This window comes from Astyanax mexicanus, chromosome 25 (genome assembly GCF_023375975.1).
Source record: "Astyanax mexicanus isolate ESR-SI-001 chromosome 25, AstMex3_surface, whole genome shotgun sequence".
In the NCBI taxonomy this organism is placed as follows: domain Eukaryota; kingdom Metazoa; phylum Chordata; class Actinopteri; order Characiformes; family Acestrorhamphidae; genus Astyanax; species Astyanax mexicanus.
Window position 1 is genome coordinate 17,936,406 of NC_064432.1, and position 15,103 is coordinate 17,951,508.

Sequence of the window (15,103 nt, forward strand, 5' to 3'; positions counted from 1 at the left end):
CTGTTTTATTGTTCATTTAAATTTTAGCTGAGGAGCACATGAATAAATTAATAACTGGATTAGAAATAAAAACTCAGAATCAGATGAAATTACAGGAAAAGATAAAAATAAAAAAAGGATTATGGAAAACAGTGACACTTGCCAGAGGTTATTTTCAGGTGATTCTACTCAAATAAGTCTTAAAGAATAACTACACTTTAACACAATTTAAATTTGAAAGTTGAAATATGTTGCTTAATAATAACTTAAAAATTAGCTCTGCCTAAAATGCTTAAAATGAGATGCAAATATTATTATTATTATTAGTAGTGTTAGTATTATTTTAGTTAATAAAATAAATAAATAAATAAATAAAAATAAAACTTTTATTTTAGTATGAATCATTTTATTTCAAGAAAAGAACCTAAGAGTCAGTTCGTTTTTTTGATTCACTCAATTTCTTTTAGAAGCCAGGAGACATTTACTAAACTTTAAAATCTGCTCTTATTTGGTGAATTATCCTGTTAACTGTGTGCTTTATGGTGTTTGGGCACTTTGAGGAACTTGGGCTCACTATGGGTTAAGTGTAGAGTCGACTCATTGGGTGAATCGGTTCGTGAACCGAATACCGAATCGAAGCAAAGGATTCAAACATTGTTTACAGGGCCACGCGCTGATAGCAAGCTTTGAGCTGGAGTTTAAACAGTGGCAGGGAAACTCAGAAACACAGAGATCTTCTAAGACACCTGCTGGATAAAACTACAGGAACTGAGAAATGAAGCAGAGAAAGAGTCACAGAAAGTTCCTGTGGAAGAAAGTATGAAGGAGTGATTATTATTGAGTGTTTTTCACTGGAAAACCAGGACACTGCAGTAAATACAAATGGTAGGATTTATTTCTATCTCTATATCTAGCTTTACATGTTTTTTGCTGGTGCGTTGAGACATTTTTGAGTTATTAACTAAACGGAGGAAATGCCAAGGTGAGGTTATTATTTATTTATTTATTTATTTATTTATTTATTTATTTTGTAAAACAGGTGAGGAAGTCACAGTGAGGTTGTGTTTGTGTTTAGCTCCATGTTGAGTGTATCCTGCGGTCAGGCTTCCCTGCAGTCAGCCTTATTTTACCTTATTATTCTTCTCTGCTCTTTACAATGATAAAGTAGCTAATGCTAACACTCACATTATATTTATGAGATGTTTTGGATTAGCCAGGCTAGCACACAGAAAGATACCCAGACAAAGCAGCAGAAACAGGTTTATTTATACCCTGCTGAACTGCAGGACTACATCAGACCTTTCATTCTAGAACTGGTGTTTAGGGTTCCATTGTTGTTGTTTTTTTTTTACAGCTAACCACAATGTGTAATCATTTTGTAAACTCTTGGTTAAATGGGACGAAAATGTAATACAAATAAAGCCTGTTGTGCTAAGTAACATTATATAGACGTCTGAACCTCTAAAAACTCTCTAACAGAAAGTTATTACACCAAATATTTATAAGTATGCTGCCGAATGTCTGAGACACAGATTTAATCACCATAGCTCTGAAAACATTTTGAGTCTTAAACCTGTTCTTAAAATTTAATAGAGTTAAAATACTGGACAAACACACACAGGGCTTTGTACAAGTAATAGTCTTCAAAGACAAGGTATTTTTTGGCCCGTCCACTCATATTCAGAGATTTTAAAAACAGTAAATTCTGCACCTTATCTTTACCGTTAGAACAGTCAGACTGTGCTGTTTTGTGCTATTTCAACTAAAATGGAAAAATGTAATGTACTAGTTTGTAGTATTTTACTGTATGGCTCACAGTAACAGTACCTTAAACGGGTAGAAATAGGGTTGTCTGTTTATTGTAAGGTGGAACAATCCGTTTAAGACTATTTATAGGTATATGTTTAAGTAAAATGAACATTGTTGTTTAATTCTATACATTATTGCACCAGGAGTGGCATAAAGTTATTCAAAAGCAGTGTGTAAGACTGGTGGAGGAGAACATGCCAATATGCATAAAACTGTGATTAAAAACCAGGGTTGTTTCACCTAATATTGATTTCTGAACTCTTAAAACTTTGTGAATATGAACTTGTTTTCTTTGCATTATTTGAGGTCTGAAAGCTCTGCATCTTTTTTATTATTTCAGTCATTTCTCATTTTCTGCACATAAATGCTCTAAATGACAATATTTTTTATTTGGAATTTGTGAGAAATGTTGTCCGTAATTTATAGAACGAAACAACAATGTTTTATTATTATTATTATTATTATTATTATTATTATTATTTAAATTGTTTATTTTTTAATTTAATTCTAATCCTGTTATTTTGAACATAAGTGAGGTTGTGTGTGTTTGTTTGTGTTTGAGAGTGAAAAAGACTCAGAGTTACAGAGAGAGAGAGAGTGAAGTCTGATCTGTTACTGTAATGATTTAATGATTTACCCACTGTGGTTATATATATGGAGTTTTAAGACACACAGGCTCACATATTTATGGTCTGTACTCAGGCGGAACTGTAAACGACCATCTGTAGCACAGATAATGGCCTGCAGCACTCAGAGCAGGCCTTCCATTTCAGCGTGGAGCATTTTATCTCAGTGGAAAATTGTGGAGATCAGTGTGTAGTTTTAAGGTTGAAGGGTCACGCCATAGGAAGAAACAAACTGCACCAACAGCTGAGCGCTTCCACAATCGCGTGACAAGCTGTGACATTCACGCTGGTGCTTCGCGACCAGTAAATAGCCCGTTTTGCGCCTACGTGATTGACGGAAAATGTGTGAAATTTGAAATGTCGAAAAGTCAAGCGGAATAGCCGCACACGGGCCGGCGAGTGAGTGGCAGGCCGCTAAGCTAGGTCACGCTATTGCTCCACGAAAATTCCGAAAAGCCCCAATATCACAAGCCGAGACCGAACGTGAGAATCTGGCACACATTCAGTGGCGGAGGAGAATAAGCAACAGCTGAAAATACAGATAAACGCGATCAAGAAGTTGGGAATGATGGATTTAGGGAATTATGTTTCTTCTGCTGTAAAGCTTAGCGGGTTTCATGTGAATCATGCTAGCTCAGGATTAGCATGAGAACAGCACTAGCGTCAGTGTTGTAAAACAGTAGCTGTAAAACAGTAATGATGACTATTATAGTGATGTACCTGTGTTTATTATGGAGCACTGAGGTTTTATTGAAGGGCAACTCCACCAGTTTTTCAGAATACATGCATTAGTACTGGTAATTAAATTGAGCTGTAAACTAAGTCATTCAGAGAGGTTTTCTGTGACATGCTCTGTTCTAGAGAAGCATACTGAGCCTGAATCTGAGATTATTCACAGTGGTTCAATATAGTTTAATCAAACCATATTCTTATGAGTTCTCTCAATGCAGACATTGAGTCACTTTAGTGTTGCAAAGACTTTGGCCTAGAACTCCTGTAAAATCACATTAAGCCCTGGCAGCTGTGGTCACTAGCAATTTGTCATTTTTATCAAATCAAATCAAATTTATTATTTTGATAACGCTTTTTACAACTGATGTGACAAAGTAGCTTTACAGAAATGTGATAACACGACAGAGAATCAGGCAAAACATGCAGGTTTTATGCAGAGTTACTACTGTGATTTAATCAAACAGTAAATTAATGGAAACTCTGAATGCTGTGAGTACTTTAAGAACATAAAATGAGCATAATATGAATATAATTTAACAGTATATTACTGTAAAAGAAATAAATGCAAGGTATATTTACAGCTTATACATACTTTTAAATAAATGTATTATCTTTTTTTTTTTACTTTTTACAGTAGTGTATGTAACAGTTAATTTATCCTATACATAAAATACTGACAACCTTGGCTTCCAGTATATATCTGTAAATTTTACAGTTGCCTGTATATTTGCTTTGAATTTACAGTAAAGTTAAATTCATTTAATTGTCTAAATACTCTGATGTCACGTGATGACACTGAGGCACAAAACTCGTGTGCTTCTTTTATTCGTAACATAAATAATTTATTAATAATGTTTATGATGCTTTTTCTGTCTGCTGCAGTTCTTGTTTGTAAAAGAAGAGTCATTCACTTACAAACAACATGCCCTGAAATACTTGCGTGTCAGGCTAAGACAAGTTCAGCTGACCTACTAAACTTGGTAATTAAGAGGCGATTGGAATCAGGTGTGCTTGAGCAGGTAAAGCACAGGCTGTGCAGGAATATCTGAGTGGAATAGCCCAGTGCTGCGGTATAGGGGTGTACGAAAGTTTCTATATTGTATCGTATGGTGATATTTTGTTTTCTGGTTTATCCAGATTTTATAAATGTTAGTGTGTGTTTTATACTATGACTGTTATTTTTTTATAGTATTGCATTAAAGCAATTGTAATATTGCATTGATTGCAGTATCACAATAGTGCACCATGTACTGAACTGTAACCTCTGTATTGTTATATGTATCTTATCAACAAATTTTTGCCAATACACAATATACTTGCCTATTGAGTATGGCATGTTATGGTATGGTATAAAGTGGGTAAGATTATCTACAATTAACCATTTCACTAATGAATACCACTGAATCTTATATGTTGAACCCAGTCTAAATATACTAAGATATACTAATTATGAAAAAAAGCAAATATGTATCTCCAAATTACAGGGAAAAGTTAAACAATCATTTTTATTTGTATTTATTTTTATTTTTTGCAGCTTTGGTTAGAAACTACTGTAATGGTCTAATTATACAGTAATCATCTGTCATTATTGTGCTCTTTGAAATTTAATCTCTTCACAAAGGCATTCTGGAAATGATTATAAGGGTCCATGATTATTATTATTATTATTATTGTTATTAGCATTATAATGACTATTCATTATTCATTCCTAATTATCTTCATTCATTTTAGAATTACTCAAGTGTGTTCTCAGCTAAAGCTTACTCCTGATTATCTGAAACAGGGCTATACGTGATTTTATCACAGGATGTATGTGTGTTACACTTGTTTGTAACACTCATAATGTTACAGAGATAACAGACGCTAACATGTCAAACGTCATGGGATAGCAGTGTGTAAACTAATCATGAGGTGTTGCTTTCAGTGACAGCTTGGAATTGCCCACACTTATAATGTTTACAAGTTGTGAGATTTTATCTTGTGAGTGAGGTGGTTGAATACAGGCCACACAAAAAGTACAATGGACAAGGATACCCCTGAGCTCAAGTTGTAGTCCAACTTAGAAAATATAGTAAGAAAAAAAATTCACACAAAAAACACAGCAACATAGTAACTGTTGCCTCTATAAAAGTTTGGTTACCTTACATAAGATTCCTTACAAGGAAATTGTCTCATGCCCTTTGAAAGGAATCACAGCTGGTGCATACTTAGAGTAGCAGATAAAAGTCCAGAGATATTCTAGGTTGTCCTGCTTGCTCAGCTTGTTTGAGGTCTATCCACAAAGTTTCAAAGATATTCAGGTCAGGAGACTGGAAGGGCCAAGCTTCAGGTCTCTTCAGGCAGCCTAGGATGGTATTTTAATGTATATTTTTGGATCATTATGAGTTAAAGAAGACGTCCTCGATTCATCTTAATACTTAGATAGGTGGCTTGTCCTTTTGTATTCAGAATTAACCGTTCTTCTCTTTACCAATATAGGCTAATATTGCCAATATTAGGTTGTAAAAGATTGTTATTGGGTGCAGTTATGTAGTTTTTGGATTATTCTAAATAGAAATATTAGGTAGAAAAATAGTATAATGTGCTGGAAATTATTTTTTTTTCTACTTCACAACCATACATACAGAAGAGGCGTGGCCTCACTTTCTGCTCAGTTTTTTTTTCTTTTTATTATCATTTGGTATAAAAAAAAACGGAATAAAGTACAACTATAAATGATTATAGAATGACTGAGAAATGAACATCAAGATTTAAGAGTTCTACTGAATTTCTTAGAATTTCAGTATTTGAAATCAGAATTAACGTTAGTTAATGTTTAGTTAGAAAGTTGGCAAGCTTATTTCAAAAGTTAAACTAGTAGATAAAGATTAGGTATGCTGTGAACAGGCTGTGAAAAACTGAACATTTATACCATTCAGTTTCCCAGGTTTTCATTTGCCTAATTGCAAATTTTGCACAAGCAAAATTAATGTCACAGAAGTAGGTTTTGTGGGTCTTTGATAGCTGCCATAGCTTAGCTATGAGCTCACATTAATTATGTAACGCTTTTATAAGATTATAAGAAATTGGTATGATTCTCATTTAATGTTTAAACGTTTTAATGTTTTACTTAATGCATTTTTATTTTATTTTTTTTCTAATTTCTAAAATAAGAGATTTTTTCTAGGTGGTGAAACTGGCAGTACATTTTCCTATTTTTGTTGCAGAAGGATTTGTACAGTTTAAGTTTGCTGCAATTTTAATGTTTAAAATATTAGATATATCACCTTTAAGGCATGCAGATGAAGTTATTATTTTTCATATCACAAAAATAAGATTAAATATTGGTGTGGTAGCAGTGCATGACTTTGGCAGTGTGGCATTGTTAGGCTGTTTTTTCACAAGCAGATGGAACTCGCGTCACCCTCTAACCCCACTGATGAGTATTTTGGTCTCATGCATTTTAGCCGCGGTTGTTATTTTTCCCGTCCTTTCTGCGGATGCAAATTCGAGCGATCTTGCCACACACTTCAATTTGCACTCTGACCTTTCCTCCAGAGCCCACCCGCACACCTTAATCTCCATCATCCTTTTTTAATTACCCTCTAAAATTAAAAACTAAGCACGCCTGTGGTTGTGTGTGTGTGTGTGTGTGTGTGTGTGTGAATGCTCTTGTGGAGATTGAATCGTGGAATTAGAGCTGAGCTCGTATTTGAGCGCGGCTGTGGCAGTATGTGATTTATAAATAGGAAATGACCCTCTGCATATTTCATCTGTGGTTCCTGTGTCGGCCATTTTTCCAGCGCCGTGTTCTGCTTTCGGAGCGCCGTGTCCCGCCTGATGCCCTGCTGAAATATTTAGAGCAACCGGAGACAATTACCAGGCCCTGTGGAAGAGCAGGACACGATGGCTGTCACACACACACACACACACTCGCGTCCTCCCACCGGCACTGCTTCAAAACAACACGTCAGCCAATCTCAGCTTTACAAGTTGCAAGCATCAATTTTTATTGACGCTTATGGCTAGGTATGCTGTCTGTGCCTACGCAGGGATTTCAGAACAAATACATAAGCACTGAATAGCGTCTTTAAAGCAATACTCCCAGTATTTAGGAACAGCTTACGCTATAAGCACAAAAGCATCGGGCCTCCTGTTTGTTTCATTGTATATTCTAGGGCTGCAGCTATCGATTATTTTTGTAATCGAGTACTCGATTCGATTAATCGCATAATCGTATAAAACATTTTTGCTATGTTTTTGCTATTAAAAAAGATACAAGAGAAAAAAAACAAGACAATTCATTTAATAATGAATGACCAATTGGTTTCCTTGTATAGATAAGTTATGTTTTTAAATTCACAACATACATTTACAAAATTGCAAATACAAATAAATTAAACACAATAAAGAAATAAATACCACAAGTAAAAATACATTTAATTACATTACTTTCAAATTTGAATTTCTTGCAAGTATCAAATATAGGATATTTATTAATAAAAAGGCAAAAACATTGGCTTTGTGTTGTGCATCTTAGCTTCTGAACAGCAGAGACGTTGTCAGTTGGATAAGCGTGCTGCATTCTTTTACCACCGAGCCGACAGGGCAGGGGATGTTCTTCAAAATACCTGTGGAATAATTGGGATAACAGAAGTATTAAAAATGTAGCTTTTTTTGTTTATTTACATTTTGGACTACTTGGGTCTAATTATACATCAATAAGACTAATAAAACAGTAAGTTCATGGCCGTGCATTTATGAACACTAAGAAAATACTGCACTCAAGTTTTTTAATTAAATAAACGAAACGTTTTACCCCTAATATATTCATTATAGTTCCCAAATCACCCAAAAGTACTGGACAGAGTGCGGTCATTCTAGAGGATACAGTTTCTTTGCTTTATCTGCTACAGAGAGTACTATTCTATTGGCAGTACTTTTCTACAGGGAGTAGACAAGTTGTGTGTGTTTGTGTTTGAGTGTGTGCATTTTATTTTTTTTTTTTTAGCAATTGGTGCAACATTCTTATTCTAGTGTCATTCTGTATTGGTGATATAGAATGAGCTGTAACACTTCTTTCTTTAAGGCAGTAGTTCTTCATGGCATGGGTTATACAAGATGCTGAAATCATTCCTTTGGGATTCTGGTCCATGCTGGCATAACTGCTTCCGATTTTACAGTGTACTTAAAAAATCTCCTGAACAATCAAACCTGTACAAGTGTCGCATTAGATTCTGGTCTGTAGGAACTAATGTAATGTCCCATTCTCTTTACCACGTGTCATGGAGGCAAGAGTGCTACATTGACCTGTGGGATATGCATGTCTGATCTCCTGCTGTGAATGTGGAGTTACTTCTCTGTCTGAACTGACAATTATAGTCATTATTTCCAGTCACGATGAAGATAATGACTATTACCACCCACTGTGCTGTCCACATACTTTGAACTTAGAAAAGGTTCTTTACTTGCAAAACTTGCTAATCTCATTTACTGAAAAAGCATAAACTTAAAGTTTCTGTAAAGTCAAAATTGGTTCTTTTATTACACAATATGACATATGAAACACATTCCAAAAGTGTTTCAAGCATTCAAGCAATCTCCCTTAAAAACTCACATTCCCTTGACATTAGCACCCTGGCCAATGATCAACCTCACTCACAATATAACGTCTAACATATAACATCTATACAGGTGAGGGCATTCCCAATCCGTCCCCTAGGGTAAAACTTCATGTTTAACTTTCTTAAACATGCTATCCCATGACTTTAAGCCTGTATATATTTCTATGCACTGTAGGTTGTTGTTGTTAGATGAATGATGCCGTGCTAGGAGTTATAAAACATTGTGATAGTGCTGACAAATAGTGACAAAGACTATGTTGTGGGGAATCTTCCATCAATAAAAGAATGAGTATAAACATTTTATCATCACTATTGTTAAAGGTCTCGTAGACGTGGAGGGAAGCAGACACTTTCCTCTGAGTGATTTCTTTCTAAGGAGCTTACAACACTCATAGAGTCGTTTCTGAAGGCCAACATGCTTGTCGTGGAGCTTCCTGATCTTCAAAAGGCGGGAAAAAAGAGAAAAGTCAAGGCTTCAAATGACTGGGTTAGTTTGAACTGTTTGTAGAAAGCTCGGGCTCGGAGCTTTGATCAGGTGCTTTAGCTGGAAAGTGCGGAGAGCTCACTCACTCCAACACTCAGAGAGTCAGACGTGGGCAAACAGTCAGGGGCTGGATCTTTGAGAGGTGGGTGCTGTAGGATGAGTTAAACTGTTGTGGACTGTGATGGACGGATAGAACATTTGTAGGTGTTTTTTTTTTTTTTTTTGGTCATGTGATCTGGAGATGGTGTAGCTTTCCCTCAAGTGCCAATTAAAAACAGCAGTACACACACACACAAAGCCCTGGTTCTGAGGTATCCAAGACAGGGCTGCTGGTACACTACATACTGTACACACACCAGGAGCAACCTCTCCTCTTCTGTAGCAACACCTTCTGCTTTTAAAACAACAGAAATTGCCTATTAAAGACGTGCTGCTAATTAGCACATTTGTCCTGTACAATCGTTACTGGCTTGGATGTAGACTTCTGGGAGAATAGGGTTAAATAAGTACAGTTTGCAACTTTGGAGTCGATTTACTTTATAGAACAGGTATGTTTAAAGTTGTTCTTGTATATCACATTACAACATGTGCAACACATTTTAAAAGTGCTGACAGTAAAGCATTCGCACCATTCCCCCTCAATCATGCATTTGTTGCATTTGTTGTCCAGTTGGAGATCTACTTCCCATCTTTGAACCTTAGAGTTTTAGCCTTTTCTGAAAACTGCTTTTGTATCATATTTTATATTATAAATATAAAACCTGTCATATATCACCTGTTAACGCTGACCACCCATTTTTTTTTACATCATAACAAGCTCTAAATTAATTTTAAATTAACTCCATTCCAACCAACTTTTTTTTATATTTATATTTATCAAATTAAATGAAGTTGAAAGCACTACATTTGATTATTTGTTTCAACATTCAAAAGAAGTTAAGAATAATGTTTCCCATAAACATTATCTTTAGCTCAGTTAATATAAATAATACATGTTTAGTGTACAAATCATGGTTTACTTATTATTATTCAAAAACTACAGAAATAACCTGTATAGTGATTTATTGTATTTTTTACTCTGACTTGAATGAAAACCAGCAAATTTCTGTTTTTCAGAATAAACAAGAGAAGAAGCATCAAATCCTCTCAATTTGGTTCTCCTTTAATATCAAACCTCGCTTACATTCCTGTTAATTACTATATTCATCCTGCATGTCATTTCTGGCTCTTCATTAAGAGGATTTTGTCATTTTATTGAAGACAAATTTGTTTTGCAGTGGCTGCTACACTAATGACAATACAATCCCATTGAAGTTTACTCAGCGCAGAGTGTAAACGCTTCAGGATAGGAGGAGAATTATAATTTCATGTTTCTGAGCCTGGAGCACTGAGACCATCCGCTGGCCCGGTGGCTAATGATATTTGTGTCTTTAAGCTTTGCTAAGCTAGATGTATGCATGAAAATAAAATATGACTATTAGATTATTCCCAGTTGATGACACACATTCCCCGTTGTGGGATGTTCCCCCATTCCTTTGAGGTTTAGTCCGTAGCAACCAACAACAGCTACTTTCTTATAAAGGCAGGTCAGGTGAAAACTATTACTTGCAGGGTGATAACAGAAAATATTAATATTGGAAGTTTGATTTGGTTAGTTTATATACATTTGTGATGTACAGTAGATACAGCAGGCCTGCATCAGTGTGTATTAGGCCAAACATGTGCAGGCTGTTTACTATAGGTGCACATTGCTAAACTGTGAATTATATTGTTAAATCAGATTTAATTTATTTTCTTTTTTTACTACTTTCATTTTTCTTCATTTTCTTTGTCTTCATCTTCTTTGTCTTCTTTGTTATTTTTCTTTTTGTTCTTAGTCTTCTACTTCGTCTTTGTCTTCTTCTTTTTCAACTGCTTTTTCTTTTTTGAAATTATGTAGTTTTTGGCTGGGATGTAAACCTATTATTCATAAACTTATGAATAAAACTTATTCATGACTTCTTTGATACTTGTGTAATAACTTTTAATATACAGCTCTGGAAAAAAGAAAGAGACCAGAATCAGAGTTTCTCTGATTTTGCTATTCATAGGTATATGTTTGAGTAAAATGAACTTTGTTATTTTGTTCTATAAACTACAGGCAACATTTCGCCCAAATTCCAAATAAAAATATCGTCCTTTAAAGCATTTATTTGCACAAAATGAGAAATGGCTGAAATAACAAAAAAGATACAGAGCTTTCAGAAAAAGTTTTTTATTCATAAAGTTATTAAGATTTGAGAAATGAATATTTGGTGGAATAACCCTGGTTTTTAATCACAGTTTTCATGCATCTTGGCATGTTCTCCTCCACCAGTCTTACACACTGCTTTTGGATGACTTTATGGCACTCTTGGTGCAAAAATTCAAGCAGTTCAGTTTGGTTTGATGGCTTGTGATCATCCATCATTTCAATTTGGTAAAATCAAAGAAACTCATCATTTTGAAGTGGTCTCTTTTTTCCAGACCTGTATATTCCTTTGCCTTTTAGAGCTGTTTCTGTAGAATCTCTGTGGTTGTGTTCATTCATAGTTGGCTAAAAAGCATGAAAATTATTAGTCTAGAGAAATGCACATGGTTTAGCAATGAATATGTATATACAAGGCCAAAGCCTAAGCCATCATATTATTAAATGCACCTGCAGGTCACTATTAAGGTTGTAAAGTCACACTTAAGGATTTGATTACAGAGGCCTAATTACGTCAGGCCTGTTAGACTGCCTCTCCTAAGTGTAGGTCCTACAGGACCTATCTATTCACATGAGAAATGGTTAAACTTCACATCTTATTCTTATTTACTTTTTTTGTTTTTTTGTTTGTTTGCATGTTTCAGTTACAATTCACCTATGTTTGTTAGGATTTTATTTTTTCATGCAATACAAAAGTAAGATTATATATAAGATTTAGGATTTAGAAGACAGAAAAAAAATAATTATATTAGAAATCAAAAATTGTTAAATTGTCATTTATTCTTGTGCTGTCCAACAAAATTCTTTTGTAACATATCCCTGTTAAGAAATCCAGGGTCAAATCCAACGGTCAGCCCAACAGTGGCAGCTTAGCTGAACTGTATATCAATCCCAGCAGCTTGTGATCAATAAACCAGAGCTGTAAACACTGAACCACCTCTGTCCTACTTCCCAGGCGGAAGTGTGTGATTGCAACACAGTTTGGAAGAAAGATGAAGGTTACCAGAAACAATAAATACAGCTTAAACATTCTCAAACATTAGGGGTTGCTGGTGTGTCTAAAAGCGTCTCACATAATGGCATAGTTTCATAGTGTTTCAAGGCAAGCTCTTGATATGGCAGCAGTATGTGGACCAGCATCGTCCTGTTGGAATAGTGAGCCGAGTGTGTTTTGATAAAATGTAGAGCCTCCTGTTGCAGGAGCTTATCAACGTAATGTTGTTGGCATGACTATCCACAAAGTTTCATTCCTCTCAGTTAATTCCTTCTGAGTGCAACTTGTTTTTTGATGAAAGCTAGAAACTAAAACAGATGAGATTTTATATTAGATCGTAATACAACCTGTGCCGAAGGAACATTATGTTGATTTTGGGACAAAAGAACCATTAAATTTTGCTTATGTCCAGAACAAATTGAGCTTTATTCATTCCGTTATTGAGGGCTGCTGCTAACAATACTGTAATCATTACCTGAGCTGTGCTTCACATTATTAAGGGCCGTGTTGAGAGCGCATTATTGTCTCAGAACACCTGGCCGAACACCTGAGCATTCCTGGGCTCGCCGGCAGCGCTGGAGCTGTAAATAATGCAAACACACGCAGGATATGGAGCATATCAAATGAAAAACCTGCCATTACTGAGCAGTTTCGCCTCCAGCAACAGCTATTCGGCCCTTAGCCCTGCACTTCACACACTCGCTCTCGCATTGTCTCTCACCAACACACACACACACACACACACACACACACACTCTATCTGGAGGAGATTAGCTGGGCAGTGTCATTAGCCGGCCTATAATGATGACATGAGGTAAATGACACAAGTGTCTGATGCAGGAACAATCCAATAAGAAACGTGCCACCAGATTACAGCCACTGTTACAAATAGGGAATAAACAGAACCAGATGCCAATACAGCCAGACACACATTACCATCTTACTGATGTTTGCCTCCTCTGCCAATTCAATGTCTATTAGGCGACATACTTCGTTAATTGACCGTTAGTCATCAGCCATTTACAGATGCGTCTGGCCCGAGGCGAGAAATCCTCAATATTGCTTAAGGAGATGCTTTCTTTTTGTGTTTCGATTAATAACGCCATTTGTTTTGCCCAATCGAGTCAAGCTTTATTGTCTAACCACTCATCAAACACTGCAAGACAATTTTAAAGTTGCAGGTATGTGAAAATGCTGTTTTGTAAACTTCCAAATAACTTTGTTAAACTCATTGATGCCACATTTTATTACTCAATTAATATCCCTAATGCAGAAACTATTGACCCTGCTGAAAAGTCCAGCTAAAGACCAACTTTTGCTGGTTTCAGATGGTTTAATCTAGTTTTTGATGCCATGGTAACAAACCTCACTATGTTCACTATGATGTCTATAGAACAGGGGTGGGCAATTAATTTTTCCAACGGGTCAATGTTTTTAGAGGGCCAGACTAATGTACTTAGCTTGGTTCTGCCCAATACATATATACTGTAGGCCTATAATGCATGTATAATAACCCTTTTTATATAAAAAAAAAAAAACAGTTAATGAAACATTACAATGATACAATAAAATGTTGTGGATTATGTCATTATTTAATAAATGTGGTGGATTTTGCATTATTTTGACTAGCACCACAACCTGACATAAAATAGCACGTTTTATCATTTTAACTTAATAAAAAAACAGCAAATGTTGAGCACATAATTATATAAATATCTCATGAACATTTATGTTAACATAAAATCTTTTGAAAATGTGCAATATTATTGTTAAAAACTAGCAGCACTATCAGCTACACAACTATACACAGGTTTTTTAAAAGACCAGCATCACTTAACTTTACACAAAAAATGCAATACATGCATTTGTATGTTTGTTCTACCTCAGTTTTTTTTAGTGAGAGAAATCTAGCCTGTTTTGGGCAGTTTTGGGAAAAAGTGCATTAAAGTCAAGCTTAATAGCTGATGTGGAAATGCAGAGGACAGTACAAAAGAGATTTAATCTGTTTTGTGAACTACTGAAAATAGATTTTCCCTAGGTTTGCTTTCCCATTAATCCAAAATGATACAGTAATGTCATGTATATTGAATACATGAGAAGGATATATTTAAGAATTTAGTGGTGTAATATAATAATAACCCTTTGATTATTACGGCTCGCGTGACTCAGAGATTTACTTTCCCTTCTAATTTACTAACAATCTCACGCTGGCCGTACAATGCCCAGGTCTGCTATAGAAGGAACTAGATCTAGAATTCACATATCATAATTGCTCTGGTTCTGTTTATTCTAAAGAAATTACCAAGCCATAGGGGAGAGCTGCTGCAGTGGCAAATTAAAATTAAAAACTTAAAACCAAAGTTTAAAGAAGCCAGAGACACAAACCAACAGAGTGAGCTTGGCCAAATAGTATGCCTGTTTTACAGCAAGCTCAAACACCTTCTCTATAATAAGCCCAGCTGCAGCCACTGGATCTCCTTAATAGCTTCTGTGAACCAAAAAAACAAAACTTTACATGAAGCATTAATTGTCTGCATATGTACATCAGTTTATAAGAGCGTAAACTTTTCAGATGATAAAAAAAATTACATAGATAGTCTGAAAAGCTTAAAAAAACTTTTGTGAATTTAATGATTACATGGCTATAAA

The 15,103-nt window shown here is 35.3% G+C and overlaps 1 protein-coding gene across 4 annotated transcripts in view; it reads left to right on the top strand.

Annotated features, from left to right (window-relative positions):
- LOC103041974 (phospholipid-transporting ATPase ABCA1) overlaps positions 1–15,103 on the top strand; it is a 243,650-nt gene that overhangs the window by 53,321 nt on the left and 175,226 nt on the right. Inside the window, exon 1 of one of the 4 annotated variants that reach the window (XM_049472174.1) lies at positions 677–864. The exons of the other annotated variants lie outside the window; for them this stretch is intronic. The gene's annotated coding sequence lies outside the window, so the exon portion shown is untranslated. Of the gene's footprint in view, positions 1–676; positions 865–15,103 lie in introns of those variants that run through there. 4 annotated transcript variants of the gene reach the window in all.